Source organism: Panulirus ornatus, chromosome 42, assembly GCF_036320965.1.
Source record: "Panulirus ornatus isolate Po-2019 chromosome 42, ASM3632096v1, whole genome shotgun sequence".
NCBI classification, from domain to species: domain Eukaryota; kingdom Metazoa; phylum Arthropoda; class Malacostraca; order Decapoda; family Palinuridae; genus Panulirus; species Panulirus ornatus.
In genome coordinates, this window is record NC_092265.1 from 27,498,347 (window position 1) to 27,504,544 (window position 6,198).

The window sequence follows — 6,198 nt, forward strand, 5'->3', positions numbered from 1 at the left end:
TCCATGACTTCCACGTCCGGGTATTCCACCAATTCCACTCCATCCATCTCTTCAACATCTGGGTATTCCACCTCCATATCCACACAGCCAAATTCCACTCCATCCATCACTTCCACGTCTGAGTATTCCACTTCCATGTCCACACAGCCATAGCCCATGTCAAATACATGGACATATTCAAATTCCATCTCCTGGACAAAGGAGGATCGTCCTACCTCCTTGGTGAACATTATTATATTGAAGTGTTCGAGGAAAGGTTGAGGGAGCTTGCAAGGCGGAGCAGAGATGTTCACTTGACAGAGGTCACAGCTCAAATGATGCTCTCGGTCCCGGCTCCCGCCCTTATATAACCTGGGAACTGATCATATCCCAGCATAGCTTAATATAGAGAAGTCTAATATAGTGAAGTCAATACTTTAATACAGTTAAGTTTATTTCTCAATAGTTTAATACATGTGCCTAACAATAGTTCCTTCACCCGTACAATGTCCCATCACAGAACACAAGGATTGTCATCATAATTCGTTTTTATCAGCAGAAATTAGATTAAAGTGACTAAAGATAAGTGGTTTAATATGTTATGTGTATTCTCTGTCATCATAAAGATGGCAATCTACCCTGATGTGTAAAGAAAACATCAATTTTGTCGAGGCTCTGGTGAAGATAAGATCACAATGATATGATAATGTGGTCATACAATGGTGTAGTCAAGATGTTGTGTTAGAACTATGTAGTGAAGATGGGAGTGTAGTGAAGAGGAGGGTTTAGTGAAAATACATATGTTTCTTCACGCTGAGCCATTCCATATAGATGAATATATTTATAATCTAATTGCGGTAAATTACCATATGACTTTAACGGCACAAGCCAGCAGGAAAAATGTCGGATATAGGAGTGACTGAATATTTTGTCGGGTACAGAAATAATTGAATATTTGGTACGATCGATCAAAATGCTTTTTATAGGCAAATAATTTCTGATTTTTCAAATGATTTTTTCCATCTGTTGGAACTGGTGTAAGTGATTAAAGATATGAAAACCGATGGAAAAGTTCAGTTTAACTCTTTTACGAATGTCTTGCTGCGTGTTTGGGAAGAGCAATAAACTACAGGAATATATTGGTCTAATGTCCCCTGCTCGTCCAACAGCAGATATTGTATGGTCTTAGACATTATTTCTGGTGGAGGTGGATTCTCTCCGGCATTGCGTAAATCACTTCCACAAACTTGCGCCATTCTGCACAAATACAGATCCGATATGATGCATTTCCCAGCTCTGTTACGTTATGGACCCCAGTCATCCTAGCGTAGCCTAGCCTAAATAAAAAGGTGTGGAATAATGTGCAACATTTCTCCTTCATTACAAGTGATAATAAACCTAGGCTATACAGAAACCAGGAACGTCCATATTTGTCTAACTTCTCACATGTCTGTGTCATCTGTCTGCAAACATGTCGACCATTACCATGAGGGCAATTGCGGCTTTTGATTTTGAATATCACACGTTTCATCTTTGCCGTGAGATCTTCATACTCAAATAAAATGTTGGGCCGCAAGAAATATATGTCCATCGAAGGTCAACTATATGGCTCAGTTCCATCATCAGTTTCTAAGAAAACTGAAAAGATGAGGTCCCACCGAGATTCGAACTCGGAACCCTTACACCATGGGACCTGATAAGAAAAGATGTGATTTCATCTAAATGTTTTACATATAATCAACCAGAGACCATTCCTCCCTCCCTGCCTGCAGGGTTCAAGGTTTTCTAGAAGGTTCTCGAAGATTCTTGGTAGGAACTGCCATTGAGAGGACGTAGTTATACGTATCATTAATGATATTGTTGTTGACTTTCTGATTTAGAAAGATAGATAGATAGATAGATAGATAGATAGATAGGTAAAAAACAGATATTAGATAGATCAATAGATACGTAAGGCTGTATATGTCAACTTTCACAGAAATCAGTGATATCTGCGATATTCTGCAAGAAATACATGTACATGGAGGTAGTGATAATATGGGTTAGGTATAAGACCAGTCGTGTTCAGATTGTAGTGAATGTGACCATTGACTTCAACCTTAATGGTGTAGTGAAGATAAAGTTGTAGTGAAGATAAATCTTGAAGTGACTCATAAGGTTGTTGTGAGTACAAGGATGCATCGTAAATGAGTACTTCCTACCTGAAAGTCTACAATTACAAAATTGATCAAGTATAACAACGTCCTCGGACAACCAACTACAAACACCAACCATAGAGTGAACCTGACTGTCACCTAACGACGACCTCTCAAAGGTAATGATCTTACCAGAATCTTCGAGAACCTTCTAGAAAACCTTGAACCCTGCAGGCAGGGAGGGAGGAATGGCCTCTGGTTGATTATATGTAAAACATTTAGATGAAATCACATCTTTTCTTATCAGGTCCCATGGTGTAAGGGTTAGCACTCTGGACTTTGGATCCAGCAATCCGAGTTCGAATCTCGGTGGGACCTCATCTTTTCAGTTTTCTTCGATACTGATGATGGCCGCATTATTCTCTACGTTATATATACATTCATATATATACATAAATATGTATATATAAACATATATATGGAATAATATGGTTTTATCAATAGCCAGAGACCATTCCTCCCTCCTTGCCTGCAGAGTTCATAGTTTTCTGGAAGGTTCTAGAAGATTCTGGTGAGATAATTGCCATTGAGAGGACATTGTTATACTTCATATATCAATGATATTATTATTGTTGACTTTCAGATAAAGATAGATAGATAGATAGATAGATAGATAGATAGTTAGATTGATAGACTGATAGAGCGATATTTAGATAGGTATATAGATAGATAAGTTTCATCAATACTGTATCTTACGCCATCTCCTGTTGCTGGACATATGTTCAACCAGCATTGGGAAAACCTCCAGTAGACCTTAATGTAAAGCAAGATAATAACAAAACTTGCAATAAAAGAATACGATCAACTCCCCAGTGCAGAAATATTGTGACCAGAAAGTCTTCTAGCAAGATGTCAGACGCTTCCACGGCAATCACGAAGATAACATCAAATATCTGAAAGTCAACAATAACAAAACTAATGATGATAATGAAACTATAACAAGAAAAATGATAAACATATGGATAAATAGTGCTCTAGATTATGCTTCTAGAAAACAAACTTTAACGAAAACTGTGAAAAGAAATACCCAACTGGCTGATACGACACAGTAAAATGACCATCCCACAACCAACTCTAAACTGAACCTGACTGTCCCCTAACAACGTCCTCTCAATGGTATTTATCTTACCAGAATCTCGTAGAACTTTCCAGAAAATCAAGAACACTGCAGGCAAGGAGGGAGGAATGGCCTCTGGCTGCTGATGATAACCACATTATTCTATATATATACTTTTACCTCCAACCGAAGGTTGACCGGCCAGCCCAAGTGGCTACAGAGGTTGTATCCATGAAAGAAACGGACCCACCAGCAGACGAATTCGGTTGGCAGGTTGTATCGAAGAAGAAGAAAAAGAAGGTTGCCCAACCAGCCCAACCAGAAGGGTGTAGCAAAGAAACGAAAGAAGGCTGCCCAACCAACCTGGGTGGTAGTAAGGATGGCTGCTCCACAACCCCAGGTCGTTAGGCAGACTGTAGCCATGGAAAAAAGGAAGGCTGCTCGTCCACCAGCCCAGGTACCGAATGAGCGTGTCGCTATGCTGGCTGACCCACCAGCCCAAGTACATAGCTACGCCCAGATGGCTATGTCGGGTGCAGCAAAGAAGCAAACCCCAGAACTTCTCCACGAGGTTTGCAAGCCTGCACCCAAAAAGATGAAGACGAAGGTTGCCACACTACACAATGCACCACCACATGTCTAGAAAGGGAAAAGGTGGACAGAATGGCTGGAGGTCCCACTGCAACAACAAAATCACCTTAGGAGCCAAGTTCCATCCATTATTGAAAAAAATGAAAAAAAAAGAAATATATATATATATATATATATATATATATATATATATATATATATATATATATATATATATATATATATATATATATATATATATATATATATATATATATATATATATATATATATATATATATATATATACAAACTACATTGCAACTTACATATAAATAGAATCATCAAGCTTCACTATATTAGCTTTACTATATTTAAATATAAACAAGGTCTAACCGAGGTTACTTGGTTGAGCAAGACGTGAGAATATCATCAATTTGCCCTCCAGCCCTGGGTTGAAATTATCGTTCTTACGTGTTTCGAGTTCAGTGCTGATACAGGACCATTGGTTATAGGACTATCTTGTTAGTCTGTGTAACTTCGCCTGACCCAATCCACGTCTTCAATGGCTTTCTGTTACTACAAACGGGATTACAAAGGAAAGGCTTCCTTTGTTAGTTTCATGAATACCTTCGTTCAAATGAAGGGAAAGACTATTACTATGAAGCGGTACCTTATCAGCAGGAAAGAGCTGCAGCAACGGTATGAAAGTTACTGCAAGATACATAACGAGCCCGTGGCTTCCAACGTAAACATCGGCCGCCATTTGGGTTCACTCGGCATCATGTGTGACACCAAGATTGGACCCGTTGGGAAACAGGAACGATACTATTCTGGTATCATGTGGCTCGATGGCGCAGGATCACCAACTGAAATGCAAAGAAAATGGAGAAAGCCGCCCAAACGTATCATGAAGGCCGTGCAAGAGAAGATCGAGAGGAATCGGTTGAGAGACGATATCGCTCACAGTATATTGAAATTTATGCCCAAGACTTCCCCTGATCTCCAGACACAGCCAGTCACAGAGACCACCAGCCCCGCTTCCCAGACACAGCAAGTCACAGAGACCACCAGCCCCGCTCCCCAGACACAGCAAGTCACAGAGACCACCAGCCCCGCTCCCCAGACACAGCCAGTCACAGAGACCACCAGCCCCGCTCCCCAGACACAGCCAGTCACAGAGACCACCAGCCCCGCTCCCCAGACACAGCCAGAAACACAGCCCACCAGCCTCGTCCCCCACACAGAGCCACAAGATCCTGATATTGAGGAAGCAAATGAATTTCTCGATGATTTTTTGCTTTCACTGGAGAAGAACTGATGAGTTCCTTATAGACAAGACAAAATGTTAAAAAAGGAATCTATATAAGTTCACTTATGGAGTGAGATCTTTGACGGAGCTGTGCTGCCTATAGCACAGCCTATCAAAGGGTGATCTTTGTTGTAGTGCAGTAACCTCATGAGGACGGAGTCCGGCTACACTTTCTTTACCGAGGAAAAGATCTCTGCACTAATATTGAGTTTCTCCGTTGGCGTCAGGGTAAACACCCATCCCCCCCGAAGCTTGGTTACCTTTCCGTGGTGGGGGGGACTTCATGGATTGGGCAGTAGCAACCATCGTTGGTTGCTTCTGTTCAATCCATGAACGAAAAACCAAGCATCTTGAGCGTAACTGTCGTAGAAATAAATTTCAATATCACCACTTAAAGTAGGCCTTTCAAGTAGTTGTGGCTTTAAAGCAAATTTTTTCTAGCCAAGGTTTAGTTAGCACCTAAACTAATTCCCACGACCTTACCTTAAGAAATATTTTCAGAAGGTACTGTCTGAACATATTTCTAAGGTAAGGTCATTTAGGTTTGGTTTAGATGCTACCCTAACCTAGGCTAGAAAAAGTTTCCTTTGCTTCAGAGCCCCAACTACGTAGACGGGCTACTTTTGATATTAAACAGTAACAGAAAGGTGATAAAACTGAGATGAAATGAATAAGAATATAGAATGGGTCAGTTGAATGTTGAAGTATTTACTAAATACAATTTTTGACAGATCCAAATGCATCCTAAAGTCAGTCACTTAAATCACAATGCTGAATACCATTTTGATTGTTGGAACTAGTTACAGGAAGTAAAATTATCAAACTTAAAGGGATGCCATTACAATAACTTTATATACCTGTATAGGATCTCTTAAACTTCTTTTCCCTAAAGCTGAATGGATTTAAGTCGTTTAATCTGCTCTCTGAATTTGTTTCTTAGACCAGTAATCATCTTTGGAGATTACCTCAGTAATTTCTCCATTCAATGTCTTCTTTTTCAAATTATTTGATGACCAAAGCAGTACAATATCCAAGCTGGGATGACTATGTTTTGGGAAGGCGAGAGGTCAGGTTATGCAAGAATG

At 40.0% G+C, this 6,198-nt stretch overlaps 1 non-coding gene across 1 annotated transcript; it reads left to right on the plus strand.

Annotated features, from left to right (window-relative positions):
* The first annotated feature begins 2,420 nt into the window (after nucleotides 1–2,420).
* On the plus strand, nucleotides 2,421–2,492 carry TRNAQ-UUG (transfer RNA glutamine (anticodon UUG)). The gene has a single exon. It is a non-coding gene; the product is annotated as a tRNA-Gln (tRNA).
* Nucleotides 2,493–6,198: the final 3,706 nt, after the last annotated feature.